Raw genomic sequence first — 12,839 nt, forward strand, 5'->3', positions numbered from 1 at the left:
GTGTGTGTGTGTGTGTGTGTGTGTGTGTGTGTGTGTGTGTGTGTGTGTATGAGTGTGACATCTTCTTTACCCATTCATCTGCTGATGGGCACTAAGGCTGTTTCCAAATCTTGACTCTCATAAATAAGGCTGTGATGAACACAGGGGTGCGTATGTGTTTTCAAATCTGTGTTTTCACTTTCTTTGGATAAATACCCTGAAGTGCAATGGCTAGATCATAGGGTAGTTCTATTCTAGACTATTTAAGAAGCCTCCACACCGTTTCTCCACAGCGGCTGCACCAACTTACATTCCCACCCACAGTGCAGGAGGGCCCCTTTCTCCACACCTCGACAACACTTGTTGTTTCTTTGCCTTTTTGATAACAGCCATTCTAACGGGTGTGTGAGGTGATACCTAATTGCAGTTTTGATTTGCATTTCCCTAAAAATTGGTGACGTTGAACATCTTTACATGGCGCACACTCATTTTAAAGTGTAACCAAATGTAAAAGGACTCACCAATGTAGTTCTCAGGACATTTCAGAAAGAGGCACACAATTGAGGTTTAAAGACTGTCATGTCTTTGGTCTATGACTGTTAATACACAGCAAATAATGGAGGGAAGAAACGAAAACTCAAAGTATGAAATAATTATGCACAGACTCAGCAAATTAGAGCTTTCTAGAAATGCTACTGCCAACTAATACTTTTTGAAGTAGTCATTTAAGACAAAGCAACAGTTATTAGTTGGTGCAGAAATCTTTAGTTATATAGCAGTGCCTGAGAAAGCATTTTTGAATGAAGGTCAATAAATTTTCCCACCTGAAAGAGCACCCATTCCCACCTATATCTCTTGGCTGATATAGAGATCAAATGAAACCATATACACAAAAGTACTAAATTTTGATTTAAAAAAATTTATTCATTTATGGGCTTCCCTGGTGGCACAGTGGTTGAGAGTCCACCTGCCGACACACGCCGTGGAGCAGCTGGGCCCGTGAGCCATGGCCTCTGAGCCTGTGCATCCAGAGCCTGTGCTCCGCAACGGGAGAGGCCACAACAGTGAGAGGCCCGCGTACCACAAAAAAAAAAAAAAAAAAAAAATTATTTATTTATATTTTGTACCTTCCTAGTAAGAATAGGAATAAAACAAAGATTAAGCCTAGCATCATATTTGGTTACTCTTGTCTATAATTGGATTTCCTCAATTTTGTAGTCAACACTGCACTAACAATTCTTCAAAGCATTGTCAGTGTTCATTATGAATAATTCTCTTTCACTACTCTAACTTGGGCACTTTGTCTTACTATTTAACTATGCCATAATTTGTTAACAGTGTACTTTTGCTGTTGGTGGTGGGTTTTTTTGTTTTTGTTTTTACATATACATGTATGTATTCTTTTTCAAATTCTTTTCCCATTTAGGTTGTTACATAATATTGAGCAGAGTTCCCTGTGCTATACAGTAGGTTCTCGTTGGTTATCCATTTTAAATATAGCAGTGTGCACATGTCAATCCCAAACTGCCCAACTATCCCTTTCCCCCAGCTAACTCAACGGTGTACTTTTGTTGTTGTTGCTTTTGGCCGTGATCCTAGTTCCCCAACCAGGGATCGAACCCGTGCCCCCTGCAGTGGGAGTGTGGAGTCAACCACTGGACTACCAGGGAAATCCCTTTAATAGTGTACTTTTTTAAAAAATAAATTTATTTATTTTATTTTTGGCTGCGTTGGGTCTTCACTGCTGTGCGCGGGCCTTCTCTAGTTACGTCGAACGGGGGCTACTCTTCATTGCAGTGCGCAGGCTTTTCATTGCAGTGGCTTCTCTTGTTGCAGGGCATGGGCTCTAGGCACGCGGGCTTCAGTTGTGGCGCGTGGGCTCAGTAGTTGTGGCTCGCAGGTTCTAGAGCGCAGGCTCAGTAGCTGTGGCACACGGGCTTAAGTTGCTCCACTGTATGTGGGATCTTCCCGGACCAGGGCTCGAACCCATGTCCCCTTCATTGGCAAGTGGATTCTTAACCATTGCGCCACCAGCGAAGCCCAACAAGTGTACTTTGAGCAATTTATAGTTTTAACAGCTTAAACTCATCAGACACACTAATGTAAAACAGGAATCTTGTTATGAATCAAAATGAACGTTCACCTGGAAGTTCAAACAAAACGTCACATTTATAGTTTTTACAATAAAGAAAACATTCTTGGAATTGGACCTTGAAACAAAATATCTAAGAAGAAAAAAAGATATGCTAAGATGTACATAGGACAGCTTAGACAAAGTACTCTAGCAGATGGCAGAAGACAGAAATTGTACCCACTATGATAGCTATAATCAAAAAGAGGGACAGTAACATACACTGGTGAGGGTGTGGAGAAACTGTAAACTGACCGTGGGGATGTAAAATGGCACAAGTACCTCCGAAAACAGTTTGGCAGTTACTCAAAATGTTAAACATGGAGTTATCACGTGACCTAGTAATTTCACTCCTAGATATATACCCAAGAGGAATGAAAACACATGTCCATGCAAAAACATGTGCATCAACGTTTATGGCAGCATTATCCAATATAAGCCAAAAAGTAGAAACATCCAAATGTCCATCAACTGACGAAAGGATAAACAAAATGTGATATACCCACTGAATGGAACATTATTCAGCCATGAGAAGGAATGAAGAACTGATACATGCTAGAACATGGATGAACCTTGAGGCATTATGTTAAATGAAAGAAGCCAGAAACAGAAGACCACATATTGTATGATCCGTTTATGGTATCCAGAAATGACCAGAATGGGCAAATCTCCACAGATGGGAAGTAGATTTATAGCTGTCTGGGGCTGGGGGGTGGAGGGAATCAGGAGTGATGGTTAATGAGCATGGGGTTTCTTTTGGGGGTAATGAAAACGTTCTCAAACTAGATAGAGGTGATGGTTGCACAACTCTGCGACTATACTAAGAACCACTGAATTAATACACTTTAAAAGTAAATTTTATGGTATGTGAATTATATCTCAACAAATCCGTCATTTAAAAAAAAATCCAGAGGGGCTTCCTTGGTGGTGCAGTGGTTGAGAGTCCGCCTGCCGATGCAGGGGACATGGGTTCGTGCCCCAGTCCGGGAAGATCCCACATGCCACGGAGCGGCTGGGCCCGTGAGCCATGGCCGCTGAGCCTGCGCGTCCGGAGCCTGTGCTCCGCAACGGGAGAGGCCACAACAGTGAGAGGCCCGCGTACGGCAAGAAAAAAAAGAAAATCCAGCCTCCTCACCACCCCACAAATAAGCAAAGGACATAAAAAGACAACTCACAGAATAAAAAATATGACTAATGAATCTACAAAAAGTTCAAATAGTTGCAACCAAAAAAACATAAACTTTAACAAAACAAAACACAAAAACGAGAATGGGTTAATGATCTGGGCCAAAGCAAGGACAAGAAGAGATAGGCAGAGCAAATGATCAAGTTTTATTTTATTCTGAGGGATCAAGAAAGCTACTAAAAGCCACAATCAGCAAATAAGAATCAATGAAGTAACAGACATAGAGAATTATCTTAGGTGTAGTGTACAGCCATATGAAATAGGGAGATCTTAGAGATTAAAAGGGTAGTGGGAAAGTCACCGATAATCCAAGCACTAAGAGACTATGGTTGGTGTCTAGAAACTTAAGACCTCGGGGGATAGGGATTTTCTGTCACAGACAAAATGTCTTAGGGATAAAGATGAAGGAAGACAAAATGTCCTCAGACTAAAAAGGGGTAGGCGAAGTAAGGCAAAAAAGAGGCAACAGAAAAGATCAGCCTCCTGCAAGCCCAGACATCAGGGTGGCAGCATGTAGCAGAGGGTGAGACTTGAGGATCTTCAAGGCAGGAGAGTCCCCAACTACCACCCGCCAAAGACTGAGCTGTGGGCCAAGACCCAGTTAGAAAGAGGCAACATGGGGGCTTCCCTGGTGGCGCAGTGGTTGAGAGTCCGCCTGCCGATGCAGGGGACACGGGTTCGTGCCCCGGTCCGGGAGGATCCCACATGCCGCAGAGCGGCTGGGCCCGTGAGCCATGGCCGCTGAGCCTGCGCATCCGGAGCCTGTGCTCCGCAACGGGAGAGGCCGCGGCGGTGAGAGGCCCGCGTACCGTCAAAAAAAAAAAAAAAAGGCAACATGGGTCCCAGGAAAAGTGGAGATGAACAACTGGCCACAGACCAAGAGTACTACCTGGTGAGTGAGAGTTCCTCAACCTAGAGACCTACCAGCATTTATGGGACAATGGAGAGGGACTATAGTTATAGACTGGGAGTTGTAGGACTTCTAGGGAGGAGCTCCTTGGCATAAGGGACAAGAAATTAATACATATCATACCACCCAGCACTCCTGGGAAAGGAAATATTTAGAATGACTGAGACAGAAAATGGGATGTGGACTGGGAATTTACAAAATGGACCTAGATAACCTTGAAATTATAAGAATCTACAGAAAATATGCTACTTGAATTTTCTGGGTGAATTAGATGGCAGTGAAATGAAAATACTCTGCAGAACATGGGAGACTGAGCACAGGTGAGTGTCTGTAATTGCCGTGTGGAGGGAATGTGTGCAGGACGCTGGGCTACAGCTGATTCCACACCAACATATACCACCAGCCAGAGGACTAAATCTTTATAAATGAATTCTGGAGAAAGAACTGCCTCAAGGCCAGATGGACCCAGGCCCTACAAACTTGTCTAGAACTATCCCGTATCTGTGTACCACGGGCCACCCCATCGATAAACTCATCTAATTACAAGCCTGACTTGCTACGTGACCTACAGACACAAGGACTCAAGCCATGATCACATCAATACAAGGTGAGCCTAATTCATCTGCAAAGCACAGAAACCACTTAAAGACTATGAAAGCCTAGAAGGAAATAGATTTTCATAGACCTATGGCTGCTTTAGCCTAGAGGAGAAATGGAGGTCACCCCGTGGCACCCACGTCTGGCTGAGTAAAGACTACAGTGAAGTTTGGGAGAGGCAGGAACAAAATTCAGGAATTATTGTATGAACTGGGAAACTACGGATCAATACCCTATCTTGATTATCATTATATCAATACTTTGCTGCTGCCCACTAGGAAATTCAACCTTCCTGCCTCTTACCATATCTATCTCTTACAGAAATAGTGAAGGACTTCAGTCTTTGAAAGGTATTTCCCCCGTTAAATTAATATCTAGTACAATGTATATCCACAGAGAAGATAATACAATAAAACAATCAGCATCTCTATTAAAGATACTGTTATATTACTATTTAACATTGTTCTGGAGATAGTAATCCATGCAATTAGATAAGACAAACAGATGCAAAAACACTGGAAAAGAAGACGATAAAATCTCTATTTACAGGTGATATAACTGTATATCTGGGCCACAGAGAAGCAATGATAAAAGTACTGAAATAATAAAAGTACTTAAACAATAACAATAATTCAGCAAGGGGGACATCCCTGGTGGTGCAGTGGTTAAGAGTCCGCCTACCAATGCAGGGGACATGGGTTCGAGCCCTGGTCCGGGAAGATCTCACATGCCGCAGGGCAACTAAGCCCATGCACCACAACTACTGAGCCTGCTCTCTAGAGCCCGCGAGCCACAACTACTGAGCTCACGCACCACAAATACTGAAGCCCGCATGCCTAGAGCTCTGCAACAAGAGAAGCCACCTCAGTGAGAAACCCGCACACCGCAATGAAGAGTAGCCCCTGCTCAACACCACCACTAGAGAAAGCCCATGCGCAGCAAAGAAGACTCAACGCAGCCAAAAATAAATAAATATTTTTTTAAAAACATGCAGAAATTAGCAATATTCATATACATGAATAATAATCAGTTGGTAAATATAACTAATAAGAAAATTCATTTTATAATAGTAACAAGAAAAGATAAAACACAAAATACATAGGAATAAACAAGAAATGTTCAAAACTTATATGAAGTAAATATAAACCATTCTGCAGAGACACAAAAGTAGATTTAAGAAAATGAAAAGACATCGCTTGTTCTAGATTAAGATGTTCCAACACCATCAAGAGATCAGTTCTAAGTTATACAGTAAGTTTAATGCGACCTCAATAAAAATAACAGTGAGCTTTCTAATGGACTTGGACAAACTGATGCTAGAATTCATACGGAAAAATGAAACACGCAAGACTAGTACGGAAAACACTGAAGAAGAGGAGCAATAATGGGGAACTAGCTCTACCAGATATTAAATCATATACAAAGCCTCTATGATTAGAACAGTGTAGTACTGGTACATGAATAGTCAGACAATCCAAAAGTATAAAACATACCCAACTACATATAGAAATCTAGTATATGATAAAGGGGGCCAAGATTTCTTTTTAATTAAATGGTATCAGGACAACTGGACAGCCATGTGGAAAACATAAAATTAGACCCATTCACACTATAGAAATGTACTCCAAATGGATCAGAGGACTGAATGTGCTCTATATTATAAATGAAACTGTATTAGTACTAGAAGAAAGCATGGCTGAATTCCTCTATAACCTGTGGGAAGTGAAAGGCTCTCTAGGACTAAAAATCCAGATGCAATAAACTTAAGATTAATATACTTGACTACACAGAAACAAACTTCTGCAAGTCAAAAAAACACACACCACAAGCAATGCCAAAAGATAACTGGGCAAAGTATTTGCAATATATATCAAAGTTAAATGACTAATATTCTTAAATATAAAGAACTTTTAAACTCTGAGAGGAAAAGACCAAAATTTATTTAGAAAGTGAGCAAGTAACATGAACACTTTAAAAAATGTAAAAAATGGCCCTGAAACATATGGAAAAAATGTTCAATTCACTTGTGATAAGAGAAATACAAATTAAAACTAGGCTGAGATACAATTTCTCACCTATTAGATTAGCAGAAATTCAGCAGCTTGACAACATGCTCTGCTGCTGAAGCTGCAGCACTCATACACCACTGGTGGGAATTCAAAATAGTACAACCCCGCAGGAAGAAAAATTTGGCAAATCTAACAAATCTTATATATACGTTTAGCCTGAAGATATACTTCCAACAATACAAAGAAACAAAGATTTGCATTGCAACACCACCTGTAATTGAAAAATATTGGGTATTACTTAAGTGTCCAAATACAGGAGAAATGGTTGAATAAACCGTGGAGTACTATGTAGTTAAAAATTAAAGTTACTCAATTTGTGTATTACTTTTTTCAAGTAGTTACTAAATTGTCAGTACATAAATACTTATTAAGTTGTTTGGACCTAAACTAATAAATTAAACCATCAGGTGTTTCTCCTGACCTAGGGATGCTGTGAAAAAATTACTGATATAATAAGGATGTAATGAACTGAGAAAGTCTGGGAACTTCTGATAAAGTCCTGTGAAGACTTTTAAGAGGGCATGTGTACCTAGAGATACGCGGTTACTATAGACTGTGGTCAACAAAATTTACAATAGGCTAATGAAGTAACTGTCCATAGTAGTAAGTGCTATCGTAGATTTTATGGCAGCTCGCAAGGGGAGCAACTAGCTCAGTCTTTTTTTTTTTTAATTTATTTTATTTATTTATTTTTGGCTGCGTTGGGTCTTCGTTGCTGCACGCGGGCTTTCTCTAGCTGCAGCGAGCGGGGACTACTCTTCATTGGGGTGCACGGGTTTCTCATTGTAGTGGCTTCTCTTGTTGCAGAGCACGGGCTCTAGGCGCATAGGCTCAGTAGTTGTGGCATGCGGGGTCAGTAGTTGTGGCTCATGGGCTCAGCAGTTGTGGCACACGGGCTCAGCAGTTGTGGCTCGGGGGCTCTAGACCGCAGGCTCAGTAGTTGTGGCACACAGGCTTAGCTGCTCCGCGGCATGTGGGATCTTCCTGGACCAGGGCTCGAACCCGTGTCCCCTGCTCTGGCAGGCGGATTCTTAACCACTACGCCACCAGGGAAGCCCTAGCCCAGTCTTGAAAGTTGTTTTTTCTTGTTGTTGTTTTGTTTTGTTTTTTTGAAAGGATGGAGTTGAGAGAAAAAATCAAATCAAGATACAATTTTTGGAGAGTTATAAGCTAAACTGAGTTCTGAAGGGCAAGCAGGGGTATATTAGGCTGGGGGAAGGAGGAGTGGTTAAAAATCACAGGAAGAGGAAATGAGGGACTGAAAAAACACTAGCATTCCAGAAGCCTGGATTGCTGGAACTGAAGACCCTGGAAAAAAAGAAATGAGGCTACAGAGTTAGGTAAGGAGCAGACCTTAAAAGTTTTTTTTATATATGAAATTAAGAATAAAAGGAATTTGGGGCTTTCCTGGTGGCGCAGTGGTTGAGAGTCCACCTGCCGATACAGGGGACATGGGTTCGTGCCCTGGTCCGGGAAGATCCCACATGCCACAGAGTGGCTGGGCCCGTGAGCCATGGCCGCTGAGCCTGCGCGTCCGGAGCCTGTTTACCGCAACGGGAGAGACCACAACAGTGAGGCCCGCGTACCGCAAAAAAAATAAAAAATAAAAAATAAAAAATAAAAGGAATTTGGATTGTATTAATTAGCAAGAAGGAGCTGTGAAAGGGTTTTAAGCAGAGGAGTATCGTGAATACTCTAACCAAGTGTGGAAAAAAGATTGGGTGGGGGGGACCCAACCAGAGGCTAAAAAGCTGCTACAATAATCCAGAATAGATCTAGACAGGGCAGCTGAACTAAAGCGTCTGCAATCACTCAGTAGTGGGGCAACCTCATTTTCAATGGATTACTATGCTAGCTTCTCAACCGCAAAAGAAAGCAACAGATCCCGTGGCTTCGAAGACTACAGTCATGATCTTTGTGGAAACTGGGGATCTTTGCCCCACCTTCACAATGTGTCTGGGAGTATAAGTCGTTTCATAATCTTGCTGTGTTTTATTCTCCAAGATGACATTGACAAAACCTGATATTTAGTTTCAATAAGTGAATTCTGCGATGAAATTAGATCCCAGACTTCAAGGAGATTATGTGTGTCAAGCGTTATGTCTGTCTACTGAACCTAATACAGGCCTCTAGCTGTGAGGGCCTCTAAGAATACTAACATGTTTTCTGGAAGCTTGCTTCTTGGCTTGTACAGAATGCCCTCTTGATGTCGAGGAATAAGTTTTCACCTTCAGGTATAATTAAATCAAAGATGCAAATTCTCTTCTAAAATTTACTCAAACATCTTTTAAGAACTCACAGAGCTTTAACTGAATTTTTTCTATATTGTAACCAAATCCTTATGAGTGCAATAGGGTAGTAAGAAAGGTGTTTTAGAGCTAAAAAACAAACAAACAGAAAAACACAAAGAATAACTGTTACTAATAGGGGCTGGAGAATAAGCTATGTTTAACTTGAGCTCTACCCTTCTTTTTTAAACCAAGAGATGAACACATCTCTTAGATCTCTTAGATCTCTTAGAATTAGGCCCATTGAAAAGAGCATTTTTTTTTTTAAAAAGTGCACAGCCTTGGGAAGAGTGAAGAGAATTCTACTGGCACCGAAGAGCAGTTAGACCCTTACAAGAATTCTGCCACCTTTAAGCCTCCATACTAAACCCAAAGAGAAAATAATATATGGTCTGAAATGGTAAAAACAGACCCATTGTCTACACCTCTGCTTTTTTTCCACTCTCCCACAACCTCTCCCCCATGTCCTTCAGTCCAAGAAAGAACTAAAAAAACAACAAGATTGCAGGAAAGGTCACTACAAACAGGTCTCCAACAGTCCTCTCAAATAGGGACTATTCAGGTACTTGAAAGGTAAAAAGTAATAATCAAACACCAAAGTTGAGTTCCTTATACTCTACTCTCCCAGGACACTTATATGAACAATGCCCATCCATTTTTTCATCGTGGCACACGCAGAAGGTGATAACATGTGGAAGGAAGGTCATAAACAGAAGACTGGCTGCTATCTGAGGCCACCTGGCCAGGGTCACTGGTTACCCCAGGCCCCATGTGATGGCCAAGAGTACTGAGGAGATCAGTATCCTGGCTTTCTTAAAGCTCAGCTCAATCAGAATCGAATTCTTTTCTCAGTCTTTTAGGATTAATTGCAATAGCCAATGTTCTCAGAAATTGTTACTTTAAAATCCAGACCCTATTACGTACTAGTGGCCCAGCTTCCAGCAAATAACTTCCCTTAGCCTTAGTAAAGTATGGAAAAACTACCTATCTTGCAGCAGTAGTGTGGAGATTAAAAATTATAAGCTCTTATCACAGTGCTTGGCAGGAAATCAATGTAGGAGGACTGTTATTACCAAGAGAGTTGTTGAAATAAGGGAAATCTGACCTCTGTATAGTGGTTACGTCACTGAGATAAGAAATTACAGGCTTTACTCTCCCTAGTGTCTAAAATTAAAACATTTTATAAAACAGTGAAAACCATGAACTGTCTCCCTACTTCCTCAAAATCATAATCTTTTTCCCCATTAATATTCACAGCCTCTTATTCCAGTATTTTAAAAGTGATTGTCTTCGCAACCCATGTACAAATGCATATTACACTGACACATACATACACAAGAAGTGATACTAGTACATTTATCTATGTTCTGTAGAAGCTGAGCTTTGAAAACCAGTGTAGGACCAGACATTCAGAGACGAAAGAAGATATCAGCACTTTTTTATTTGAACCTCACTACAGTGAAAATAACCCAACCATCTACAGACAAAAATTATCTCCCCACACAAATGGTAGACAAGTTTCTTTCCTGTAATTAGCCCCTTTTCCCTGAAAAAGAGTTGTATGAAGAATTAACTGCAAAGAAAGTGTTGTATGAAGAATTACTTCAAAATAATTGACACAGATGACTGCATATTCAGCAGACACACTGGAGAACAGCACCTGGATCTCTGGAAAAAGGTGTTAAAGTGGCTACTGGTAAATCACGTCAAGGTCATAAGAGGATGTCAAAGGACTTCATGTACCCGTGGAAAAAAATGAGCCACTATAAGCAATTCTGCAATGTACCACGTTATCTCAACAGTGGTAACTCCCAATTTCCTCTATTTGATTAAGGTAGGGTATGATTATCAACTCCAAACACAAACTTCCTATCACCAGGAAATCTCTTCTTGATAACCCTGGGCAAAAAAGCTCAAGTAGTAAACATTTAACACTGGAATATAAGTTATTATAATGCCCAATCACAATACCCCAAATATAATTTTAATCTTTCAGGGGAGGATAGTTTTGGAAGGATGGCAAAGGATTCTTCTTGATTTGTCCTTTGACCATGCTAAAGAACAGAAAGACAAAGCAAAATCTGCATCCAAACTGAAACAAAAACACAAACAAAAAAACCTTAGCCCCCCCCCCCCAAATAAATGACTACTGGAAGGCCACTGTGAGATCACCTACACATTCATTCATTCACTGAAGAGCTGTGTGAATAACTTCTATGTTCTGGCCACATCGCACGGAAACACAGGGATTGAGTAAGACATGGCTCCTGCCCTGAAGAAATTTATAATCTAAAAACAATGTTTTCAGAGTCACAGGAGTCATTTTATAATAATATTGCATTAATAGAGACAGAAACATAAGCGAATAAGACATATTTAAATACATTAGTAAACATAAGCTAAAAGGAATACCTTTGGTGAAAACTGAGTTCACTAACGACATTTAGTATATACTTTCTGAAGCATGATTAAACTTGTACTTCCAGGACAAGAATTAACTCATGACACATATTTTATAATGATCTCCCGCCCCGTCCCCCTCCCCGCGGCCCCCAAACACAATTCGTAAATTAGGTGCTTTTCAGCTTGACAGGCAGGGCGTGGCCCTGTAGTTCTCATACAACCTCAATGACACTTGGATGAGCTCTCGCAAGTCTGGACATTCAGGTTTCCGAGAAAAGGCCAGTCAACTCCCTAATTCTCCCTAAACCTTGAAACAACACTGCCACCTCTCTGCGCCGTTACCCCCGCCCACTTACACACATATCCCCTGCCTAAAGCACACAAATCATATCTTCCACTTCTGGAAAACCTTCAGGAACGAACCACGGAAGAAACACCTCCCTCACTCAAAATATCCATATTCTCGTCCGCGTTTCAGAGGCTTGATTCCCGATTATTGGCTAAACCTGTGCAAGAACCCAGGACCGGCTATTCAGTTCAGTGCGGACCATCTAATGACTTCCACCTGAAACAGCTATTCCTTTAACTGGCACAAAACCCTACCGGAGACGCTTAAAAAGCAACTGCTCGCACACAGACAAGGAGTGAAAGAAAGGGAAGGAGGGGAGAGGGGCGGAGTGAGGCGCGGGGACTGCGGCGACCGGTCCCCCCAGGTTGCGGGCACCGCCCAGGCGGGGACCTCGGCGCGGCGGGACAGAGATGCGGGGTGACCTTCCGACGAGGCCAGCTCGACGGGGTGCCGGGGTCGGGAGACCTCGCCGCAACTGTCCGCTCTCGGGAGTGCACTCGCTCGCACAGCGGCGAACCCGGCGCCCCGGATTCCAGCCCGGGCTCGTCCCGCAGCTGGTTCCCGGGGAGAACGCAGGAGGTGCAATTTCGGCGTCCGGGCCCGGCGCCTGGGCCTCGGCCCGCCGCCGCCCAGACACACCCCCGCCGCCGCCCCGGCGGCCCCAGCCCCTCCCCGGGCAGCCCGGGCGGGCATAGCTCACCTGCACCGCAAGCCGGTCCACCGCCCCGCGGGCTCCGGAAGCCGCGGCTGAGCTGGCTCCAGCTGGAGAGTGCTCGGCCCTTGTCGTCCGGGAGGCTCCGCGCCGGGAGCGGCAGAAGGAGGAGTCCGACAAGAGGCGGTGGAGTCTGGGCGGCAGGAGGAGGCGGAGGAGGGCTCGGGACGCCCCGCTCTCGGGAGATCCACCCTCCTGCTGGCCGCTCTGCAGCA

At 42.8% G+C, this 12,839-nt stretch overlaps 1 protein-coding gene across 2 annotated transcripts in view; it reads right to left on the reverse strand.

Moving 5' to 3' along the window:
* Positions 1–12,839, reverse strand: part of RALA (RAS like proto-oncogene A) — a 77,673-nt gene extending 64,834 nt beyond the window's left edge. The window contains exon 1 of one of the 2 annotated variants that reach the window (XM_029233110.1): positions 12,613–12,814. The gene's annotated coding sequence lies outside the window, so the exon portion shown is untranslated. Of the gene's footprint in view, positions 1–12,612 lie in introns of both variants that reach the window. The other variant, XM_029233111.1, reaches the window with a different exon arrangement.

Source organism: Monodon monoceros, unplaced genomic scaffold (genome assembly GCF_005190385.1).
Source record: "Monodon monoceros isolate NGI ecotype Baffin Bay Population unplaced genomic scaffold, NGI_Narwhal_1 Super_Scaffold_2, whole genome shotgun sequence".
Lineage (NCBI taxonomy): Eukaryota > Metazoa > Chordata > Mammalia > Artiodactyla > Monodontidae > Monodon > Monodon monoceros.